Source organism: Mchenga conophoros, linkage group LG4 (genome assembly GCF_057382185.1).
Source record: "Mchenga conophoros isolate Kocher_MC1m ecotype Shallow Benthic linkage group LG4, M_conophoros_male_GT1.1, whole genome shotgun sequence".
NCBI classification, from domain to species: domain Eukaryota; kingdom Metazoa; phylum Chordata; class Actinopteri; order Cichliformes; family Cichlidae; genus Mchenga; species Mchenga conophoros.
In genome coordinates, this window is record NC_140529.1 from 6,044,073 (window position 1) to 6,055,245 (window position 11,173).

General features: G+C 39.4%; 1 long non-coding RNA gene across 1 annotated transcript; it reads left to right on the forward strand.

Annotated features, from left to right (window-relative positions):
- Positions 1-3,904: 3,904 nt before the first annotated feature.
- Positions 3,905-9,560, forward strand: LOC146575394 (uncharacterized). Its single transcript, XR_014892117.1, has 4 exons — positions 3,905-7,238; positions 7,597-7,749; positions 8,121-8,206; positions 8,810-9,560. It is a non-coding gene; the product is annotated as an uncharacterized LOC146575394 (long non-coding RNA).
- Positions 9,561-11,173: the final 1,613 nt, after the last annotated feature.

The following is an 11,173-nucleotide window of genomic DNA, read 5'->3' on the forward strand; positions in this document are numbered from 1 at the left end:
AATCAAAAGCAGGGTCGGCCTTTGCTACTTCGTCCTGCGTAAGGAGTGAATGATCAGTTTTGTTCTCTTTGCTAACTGAAGCGGAATTGTCCGAAAGCGGGTCTGGAAAATAAAACTCGAGGATAGTAAAAGTTTTTGTCAGTGCTATTTCTAGCTGCTCTTCCAGCAGTTACCATTCTGGTAATTTGGCAGCATTTTCAGCATCTCAGGGAGGAGATTTCATAGAAATCACTGACATTTTAGCACAATGCCAGCTGGAGCACAAACAGTGATAGCTGTGTTGACCAAGTGTTAGCAGTATCACTTAGAGTCGACTGTATCAGCGGAGAATGCTTCGTGATTAGATCGTTTAGTGCCAGTGTGCAGAACGAGGCATTCGGCGCGGCATTTCTGTGTCAGATGAGAGCAACAATACTGCTGTATTAGTATAATGTGGAATAATCTCTCATTTCGGGTTCAATTGTGGTCTATCATTAAGAAGAGGAATTTGAGTTAAATGTGGGCTTTTTCTTGCAGACAGATTACGAGGCTTGGAACGGCAGGAAGCCACGCAGAAGGCTGAGAGCAGGTAGTGCTCATAATTAGCTCCATTCATCTTCACTGGACCCAGGCACTGTTTTATGAAGGTGCATCTGAGTGCGGGCCCACATTTGATGAATCTCCCCTTAAATTAGCAGCCACCGGTGGATCGAGAGCCTCCATCACTCCGTATGTTCCCATTCATCATCTCATTAGGACCCTGGGCTGGGCTGCAAAGGCCCGAGGACTCCCAAAGAGAAAGGAGAACCTATGAGCTCCATCATAGCTAAACATTTCAGGGATGTTATCATTGCTGTTTACAAATCTGTCAAATCGTGCATTTTTGTGTGTGTTTTTTATAAACTGCAATCTGTTCAACTCCCAAGGCCATTTCATGATTTGTGGGGGGGAAAAAAAATCTTAATGTATCATGGGCGGAGAGTGGCGCAGTTGTTTACTACCACGGGAATCTGGTGCCATTACAGCCCGAGAACAAATGCCAAATCCTTATGTAAACCCAGTCTGTGTGTATGTTTATAGGACCGGGCTTCTCCTCAGGTATTTACGTGAGCGTGTGTGATATAAAGGTTTGTGACGCAAGGTAATTTGGTTAAAATGTTACGGCCATTGTGATGCGGGAAATCCAGTGGCAGTCCGAGGAGTCCCGGCACGCCATTTGTACTGCACTCTTTGCAGCAAAGTGAGCAGAAATAAAAGGTCCCCGGTGGTCTGGCTGCTCCGCTCCCCCTCTTTTCTGGTTCCTCTGTCACCCCTCTTTTGCCCAGGTGGGATGAATCTTTCAGAAAGCCACAGGAACACCCCCTCCCTGCATTTTTTCCACAGACGGTGAGGATGCAAGCAGGGGCACCGAACAACCCCCGGCCCTCTTCAAAACCCCCTGCCTTGCCCCCAGACACACCACAAACTAGAACTCCATGTGGTACATCCATTACCATAAAATACTCTGCTGCTCCCCTCGCTATCCTCCTCTGCCCTCCGCGCTCCCTTTGCGCACCCATCAGCCCTTACACCTCCCCCTAAAAACGCCACAGCCACAGTCCCTGTCATAAGAACGCTTACGCTGGCAGTTTTGAATTGGGCCAAGTCCAAGTTTAACATTAGTGGGGTGGGGGGTGGTTAGGGGGTTTTAAAAGCAGCATGCAGAGAGAGCTGCAAGAGGGATCACAGCCATGACTTAAGCTCTGTTTAAGAAAAAATAAGCATCTGCATGCTTTGTAGAGAGTGCGATGGTTTTGTTCGAGACCAAGTTTAGAATTCAGTAATGCCATACAGATGTGCGTTCACATGTTGGAGGAGAAAGCTGAAGTTGTCTATGGGCAAGTTATGTCCCTGCTGCCAAGGACAACATTAGTTACCTCAGGATTATTAATTTCTGTATGATGTTCCCGTGGAGAGCTGCAATTCATCACCAGCGCTGTGGGGACTCGCCTTACCAATGAGGACCCCCCTCCCTCATTTTCTTTTTTCTTCTCCTACTCTGCGTATATCGCCAGAGTTTGCTGTCATTACCAGGAAATGGAGATATTTTAAGACTCAGCTCTCTTTTATTTGGATTTTGTCCTCATCTCCTGTTCTGCGGAGATGCTGACAAATCAAATTCTTGGTGCCAAAATTCTGAGTAAAATCCTGTCATTGTTTAATGCCAACAAAAGAGCGGTTCATTTGGTCTCAATTTATTACGATTTCGTCTTTGTGTCGACACGTAGACGCACAGGCTTGGGAGATTCACGGGAAAGACAAAACCCGGTGCTGGCTCTTTCTGAGCGTGAAAAAAGTGCATCATGTGGAAATTTGGGGGCTTTGGGGCAAATGTTTAATCACCTTTAAAATAATAGAAAAGTGTGCATATCAAAGCTCCAAGACATTTCAATGTGTTAGAGAAAAAGGAAAAAGTGTTCACTGCAACTGCAAGCTTTCCATCTTTATGAAGAGACGTTATTAATAAAGTTATCAAATTCTGGTCCTGTGGTGAATTTCATCATTTAAAAGGGGTATACCTACATTTATCACACAAATCTGTTCATTTAAAATCAGGTCCAAATTAGGTGCCAGCAATCAGAACTTTCTTTCCTACATGTGCTGCAGCTATGTAAAATAAAAAGGAAGTCTCAGAATATGCCCAGTTTATCAGAGCATCTGCAGGTAATCCTGAAATTGCTCATGTTAACATGTATGTGAGCTTGCCCTTCACTGGAAGTAAAGCCTTTGCTGACACAATATTGGAGCAAAACTGCTTTATAGCGGAGAAAATATGAGCTAAGCCTCTGAGAATAATGTGCAACAACTGAAAAGCATGGCATTGGAAATGTTCTGGTTTAGGATTGCATCGCAGGTGCGCATTAACATAAACAGCACTCTGGTCACATGATGTCAATGCTGTGAACTGAATAAAAAAGCAAACATACAGGTTATAATAATCACTGCTGTTCTTAACGTGCAGGCATTGCAATTTTTTGTGGTAGGCTGTAACAGAACAATGGCCAGATAATAGCCTGCGCCGCACGAAATAGCATCACTGGACCAAGAGTGTGTAATTTTACGTTTTAATGTCTGCTGTCTCGACTCCTCTCTCACCCTCGCCTTTCCTCGCCTGCTCAGCTTGCATTTCAGGCGGCAGGAAAGCACGGACGTAAAAGCTATGAAGGAGGGAGAAGAGGGATTGGATTCAACTAAGAAATCTGCACGTCATATCAAACTGTGCTTCAAGTTACTGTGTGGCACCTGTTCTAAAGCTGAAGTTAAACCCAAAGTGGACCTTTAAGCAGGATAATGATCGGCACACAGCAAGTCCACACAGGAATGATCCAGAAGAAATGGACTCTAAATGGATGGAGTCAAATTCTCGTTTTAAATCCCATCAAAATATTTGGGTAAAGGATCAGATCAGTCTTTCCACAGACAATTTTATATCTATTGATATTTCATTCATTTCATTTTCACTGAATTAATTTAGGGATGAGCTGATTTTCCTCAGGCATAAAGTTCATCTGTACGAACACAGTTTGACTTCTGACTGCACATAAAGACTTCTGGTCCTCATTCTGAACCTTTAAATTGCTGTTTGACGGTTCACATTTTTTGGGTGTATTAGTGTATCACTGTAGTAGTGATGGTTCGGATCTGGTTTTATATGCCTGTTAGCACAAAGAAAATCCATCAGTAATTACTGGTTAAGTAAATCACATGTGGGAACCAAGTAATGTGATCCACTTTTTTGTGCAGCTTATTAGGAAGTTCAGAAAAACACAATAGCTTCTTGGTATCCTGCTAAGAAAACCAAACCACAGCTGCACAGAGGCACCACTTATAAAATCATAAACTCTAATAACTGGATTAAATGAGTGAAGTAAGGTCACTAAAATCAGAGTTCCTCTAAGTTAACTGCAGACTTTGTAGACATATTAAAACGTTTAGCTAAGTGTCCCACTAAGTTCTTTCCTTCATTTTATGCTTCCCCTGCTTTTCCATGATGCTGTGACTTTAGAGTGAGAGGATCAAAAAGCAAGGCCCAGTGGAAGATGCATAAGGATTATTCTACCCTGTGAATAACCCGCTGACGTGTAAGTGATCATATGTGCTAACCCTATCTCTAATCCTAACCTGGACTTCGGGAGAGCAGCACCAGGAAATGGCATCAAACAGTCAAACAAACACCAGCATCCCAAATATCTAGATTATTAGATTATATAACACCAACTGTGATAACATTTTTATTTTTGTATGTATTGTTTTACATAGTTTAACAGCATCATTCTCACATCATACAATATTTTATTTACTGTGAAATTTCTCCACATCAGACAACATAAGCTTGGTTATTTAGTCAGCGTCCATCTATTTTTGTGATGTAGGACTCCAAGCATATAGGTCTTTAGTTTAGTTAAGGGTACCACGCACTGACAAAATAGATGTAGGGTTTTGTATGATGTGTCCATCATTGTCTCAAACTTAGATCATTTATTTAGCTTATAAAATAGTTGGAAAACACCCACTGAGTTACAGTTGAACTTCAGGGATGCACCAGAACCTTGCAGCACTTTGTGCTACTGAAGACTAAAAACAAACGCGCTGCTCAACAGAAACTAAATGCATCTATTGCTGAGCTAATAATGCAGGTGAGCGTGTTTTATATAAGTTCCCCAAACATGTATTAGCACACAGCCATCCCTCCTACTCACATACTCACTCAAAAATAGAACCATCCCCTTATCGTCTAACTGCTAACAAGCCTATTTGCCTGTGACTGACGTTGATGTGATCCCTAAAGCCTCGAGCTTGGCACCAGATTGCTTCTAAGCCAAATTAAGCCTCTGTCATGCCCACCCCCACCTTCAGTCTAGTGCTACCCCTGCCATGGGAACCCTAAATCTTTAATGACGACGGAGAGCTCTGCGCGCTCCCACGATACAAAAGCGATGACATCTGTCTCTGTAAGTGCCGCACTCCAGAGCAACCCCATTTGTTCTATCCTCGCTTCTTGAAAATAAATCAAATATAAAAGTTGCAGGAGGGCGGAGGCTGCTAAAAGAGGAAAGAGGAGGTGGAGTTAAGGGGGTTAAAACAAAGATCCTTTCTTTCGGCGGTTTACTCCCCTGCCCCAGTAGTCCCAACATGTTCAAAGAAGGTGTTAAAAACGTTTCAGCTTCCCTTCTTGCACTGGAGCTCTGGCAGCAGCCCACCTGCTTACAACTGTTTCCAAGTCAACGGGGACCACACACCTCTAAATATAAATCTGTAAGAGTCAATGTAACTTCAAAATGCTTTGAACACTTTGACCTTTAGTCACCCACTACCACTGAATCTAAGTGAAGTTATTTATTATGAAATATAAGAAGCAAACCATGCCAAACAGAAGGAGAAAGAGCATCATTCTACAGATAGATAAAGAATTGGGATTAAGGAAAAAAGAACACATAAAGGAAGCTTTGGGCCAGCACATGCTGTCAAAGCAGCGTGGCACGGACTCTCTAAACTCTGGAACTCTGCTGATGGGATGAACACTATATTTTGAAATTACATTCACTCTTTTGTTCAGGAAGGTTAAAAACTGGTGACGGCAAAGGTCGTGGAATACTTGACTTTTAGATCCTTTTCATGCTCATCAAACCAATCTGTGACTGCTTGTGCTCCACGGATGGGGTCATTGTCATCCTGAAAGAGACTGCTCCCATTAGGAAAGAATAGTGTCATATGATATAAAGGTGATCAGAAGCATCGATGTGGGCGGATCGATCCAAATATCGATAGTATTGATACCAACGCTAGTGTTGGTATGGGAACAATACTTTGCTTTTATCCTCCAAGTTCAGTATTAATTATTTCTTTGGAGAAACTAAACCTCAAACATGCACTATGAAAAATGTCCGAACCTTATTGTGTGCTTTAGTTTATAGACAGAAAGATTTACATTCAAGGTATCCAGAAACCCAGCTGTAAAACACATGAAAAGCTCAAAGGTGTGTTTTTGTTGTGCTAACTAATTATCGTGGAAAATAACAATCACAGTGATGTAGTGGTGTTTAAAATATGTTCAGAATTTGCAAATTCAGAATTCATCAAGACATGGCACACTACTGTCCCCCACATTAGCTGCCTGAATAACTTAAAATCATTGGTACTGATATTGGCAATACCGGCCATGTATTTACTTGGTATTGGATCGAACTGAATCAACGCTCCTTTCTACTAATTTATCAAACTGTTTCCCCATCACACCCCAGCAGTGTGCAAAATCCATGAACTGCCAAGCTTAAGCTCTAACGACTTACAAAATCTTTCAATGAAAATAAACATTCAATTCATTATTTTGACATGTCATAGAAGATATACATGAAATATCACACACACACACACACACACACACACACACACACACACACACACACACACACACACACACGTCACACGTGGTTAAAAGCTTTATGCACTGAAAAAAAGGGACTGGCCATCTCTTGGATTTATGTAAGCATCTTGCATGTATTTAACACAATTGCCTCATGTTTTAAAGTTAAATGTAACTATATAGTGTAAAAACTACATGATATGCAGAAAGGGTGTATTAAATTGTTCATATCATGTTCAGGTGAAGTAAGTCAATAAGATAGCAACGTTAAATCTCGTGAAACCACGCGTGATTTCATCTCGCGGGCTTTGGATCGTGGTTTAAAAAAGGCATCCATCTCAGTCAAGTCGAGCAGCCAACTCTACGTTTTTGGTATGTCTTGATTTTTTGAATTAATATTTACCATATTTCAGCCAAATGTAGTTAAACGTCTAGAGTGTCGCCATGTAACATGCTAAAAAAGAGCCGTTAGCTTATTTGCTGTTTTATCTGTTGTCAAAGAATTGGCGCTTTTTCATTTGAATTTGTCTTTGGCACAAGAGCCGTAATATCACATTAAACCTAATTATGAGGCACTCATAACATAATTTGGTTTTCTGTGTGAATAGATTTGCCAACTGACTCTTCAGTTACATTGTGTATTTACTGCACCGTGGTGTTAGTGAGATTTTGGACATTGAACAGCTTTAGCTAATATCATCAGCGGCATTATGCTAGCTTACATCCCTACCCCTCCTGCCCTCACCTGCTGTCCTTTTGTTTTTGTTTTTGTTTTTTTTGCTGCACATTGAGAGACGACCTCTATTCTGCATTTCACCAGGAGTCAGCTGATGGATTGTGGGTTCAAGGTGTTATGGTAAGCAAGTATATTCTATTTTCGTTTCTGTAACTTAATTATAATAGGTTTTTTATAATTATTAGGTGCATGCATACTCACCCTATTAATACAACTGAGAAATCCAAAATCTGCCATAGGTTTAACTTATACCTGTATGTATTGCCAGAAAGGTGATTACTGGACTCGCATTAATGCACACTTGAACTGAAATGAGGTTGTAACTTGTGGGTTCTTGGGTTGCAAATCAGAAACAAACATCTTTGGATTTTTTTTAATCCCATAAGATCTGGAAACACAGTTTTTATTCAACAAAACATTACTGATTAACCAAGCACAGTGCCTGCTGTTATTTCAAAATAATTTTATGTCATTTCAGATAAAATGCAGCATTCCAGTGCATCCCAACCATGCCTTTACAGTCAAGGTTTCTGACGGAGCTGAGTTTCTCTCTGACAGTCTGCTGAAAGTGTTTGCAAAGTGATCGGGGGAACAGGGCACAAAGTTAAAGGATGTAGCTGCCATGATGACAGTAAGAACTTTAAAATTCTTTAACTACAAAGTGTATATGTATTGCATTAGGTCAGTAAAAGATTTTTATGCTACATCCATTGAAACAGTCAACTATTACCTGTGAGTAATGATTCCACTAAAAGGATGCCATAATTTTCGTCATGCATTTACTGGCCCACTGAGAAAAAATTATCTTTTTTTAAAAATAAATGTTCTGGAAACTATATATCCATAAAGTTGATGTCAAACAGGAACTTTTGATATTGCTTTGTAGATGCTGGTGTTGCATGTTGACTGGTTTAAAAAGTCAAGAGTTTTTGTCTGGGATCATTTTCTTCTGTGCTACTGAAAAGTTCACAAATCTTTGTTTTCTTTGTTATAATACTCAAGGATGACATTAATGCTTGAAGTCCCTCATCAAAGTGCTCCGCATCTGTGTGAAAGACAATTGCAACATCTTGGTGCAGGAGTTCATGGTGAGTGTTTTATGAGTAGATTGTGGATTTGCAACATTTAAAAATGCATTTAGTTATCCACTTGATCCTCATTGGACTGGTTAGGACCAGTAGTCCTCTTTAATAATTTGAAGTTCACATGAGGCCTGGTAGTGAACTCGGCCACCGGCCCTTGAGGCCCCACCCCCACCCCTGTATTAGGGGTCACATCAGTGTGAAAAAAACTTTAAATTTGTCATTCTAATGAACAAAGGAAAATCCCACCAGTATTTACTTTAGCTTTTGTTTGAAAAAAAAAAAAAAAGACCAACTGACCAACAGCTAACCAAATTGTGGGGCTGAAAGTCTAAATTCTAACATCTTCTGAGTGACATAACCTGGATTTCTGATGGGCCGGTGTCTTTCTAACAAAAACGAATGTAAAGCATTTGAAATTATTATGTTTTTCACCCTCTCTTAGAAACTCTGTTAGACCATGAATGGCAGCATGGCAGGCCACTCTTTGGCTATAGCTATTTACTATGTTGCTTGCATTGGTTTAAATTACTCTAACATTAGAACTGGTAGATTCAAAAGAGATGAGTTTAAAAAGGAATCTTAAAGAAATGTTTTGTGTTTAACCAGGACTTGCCTGAGGCCACTGCACAGATTGAGAAAACCACAATGAACATCTGTCTCCAGAGATGCGCCAGGCAATGACTTTTCTGATGTTGTTCTTCAAGATCTGGATAACGTGACCTTTGCAGTAGCCATGCTGTTTGGACCTTTTTTATTCCTTCAACATGAGTTACCCATCACAACTCTGCTACACTTTTGAGGTGATTCAAAGGGTGGTAATGGAGTTGGATGCAACTCAGCTCTCAAGAAAAGCTCACAACTAAGACAAAACTGCTCCTGCAACGAAGCTCACTGTTATGCATGTGAGGTGACCAGCTCTAGGTGAGAGGACATTTAAATCTCACACTTGTTCTGCTGCATTTTTGAAGCTCAATTCCAGGAATGGATCGCAGGGTTCATTTTTATATACTCTGCAACTGCCATGAGGACGAGCTGTTTTTTGTTGTTGTTTGTTTTTCCTTTTGCTCTGTACAAGTTCTGTTTGTCTGTTTGGCAGCATTTTTAAATTTCTCTTTGTATTTTTTCTTTCTTTTACTAGTGAAGAGATGTAGCGTGAACAGTTATACAGTCTAAATATCCCATATGGACCGTGTGAAATGGTATTTTCAGTTTCATTCAGTTGAAGTAAAGAACGTTGAATATTTCTAAGTGTGCTGTTTTGAACCAAGATGTCACAGTATGATCAGTGCTGTAATTTTTGACAGTCACTGTATCAATGTTATTTTTGCATCTCTTGAATAAAGGTTTTGACCTGCAAGTGCTAATTTCTTTAGTTATTGGGGTAAAATGGGTAGTGTTAATAGGAAGGTGTTTGCCAATTCAGTAACCTAATTTAATGTTAATGGAAACTAACATTACCTCAAATTGTTTAGTTATAATTGTTGTTTAACTGAATCTTGACGTCAGAGGCCTTAAATAGAATGTTTTGTATTGTTCTTTCCCAACATTTTTCAAAAGAAAGTCTAATTTCTTTGCTGCGATTGATTCCAGAGAACACGGAAGAACTGACATTATTTAACTGTTGATTTATATAGATTCAGTAGAGGAGTAATGTCAGTTTAATTCTTTGCCTACTGCAGTGAAATTAGACATGTTGTTTTGAAAGGTTACTGGTGGATGCCAGCAACCATCTTGGAAGAGAACAATATAATCTGTTATAAGGCCTCCATTTGAAAATTGTGTATTTGATACTAGAATATAATAGCAAAATGTAATTTGAAGATAACATGTAGTATTTAAGTGACCAAGTAGTATTGGGTAAAAGTTATTGAATGGTGTTGGGATAAAGTGAGAAAATTGTGAAGGATTAAAATATTCCAAGAGCTCAAATTACTTCATCAAAACATGTTTAAGTCACATTTTATCAACACAAATTGCACAGGTTTATTGAACATGAATAAATTGTGTTAATTTAACTCAATTGTTTAAGTTGCTGCCAAAGCAAAACATCTATGTGCAACAAATGTCCACCATTGAATTAAGTAAATCCAACAACATATTTTTTTCAGTGTGGTTTTCTGATAAACTTATTTGAAAATGTGAATAATCATAATGGATTTTCTTTTCCCCCACATAAATCCACCACACTGAATTTAGAGATATTCCGCGTCCTTATGTAAGACTTCCGTCTCTAGAATTAGGGGGAGAAAAAGGCCAGCTTTCATTGAACTTAAAGACATTTTATTTTCTCTTCATGCTTCCATAAATATGAATTCCTACTCTCAGAATCAGCAGCACCAGATGCTCATCTCCCTAAAACATCAAACATCTGTTTAATAACAGTGTATGTAACACTGCAGCTGCAACATCACCAGTGTAAAGATTTAAAGGAGTGCTTTGCAGTTTTCCAGCTTTAATCGCTGAGGATCAAATTACACAAATGTCAGCAGGAACTCTTTCAAACCGCTGAGCCACATCAAAATGAGCCCTGCTTCCTTTTGACGCGAGTGTTACTGAAGATGATACAGATGATGCTGAAAAGCAAATACTTCTTTAATAAGATTAATTATGTATTCAATATAATTTATAACAGAATAGTGTTTAGATCAGTTGCATTAATCCTCCCTTAATGCTATCACAAAATCGCATGGTTTAATGTAATTACTATGTAAATGCACTTTTTCATATTTACCATATAATTTCTGTATAATAGTAATTATAAGTGTCATTATCATCATAATCATAATTATTGGGGCAAACTATTGTTGAACTCTGGGGGTTTTGTCAGTGGGTAACACAGCTGACAGAGATTTCTCAGAGACATAGAGCGGGAATAATTTATAATTATTTATTTAGTCAAATAGTTTTCAACACGTTTCTCAGATTTTAATGATTATTTGGAACACTTAAATGACTATAATATGCATGCAT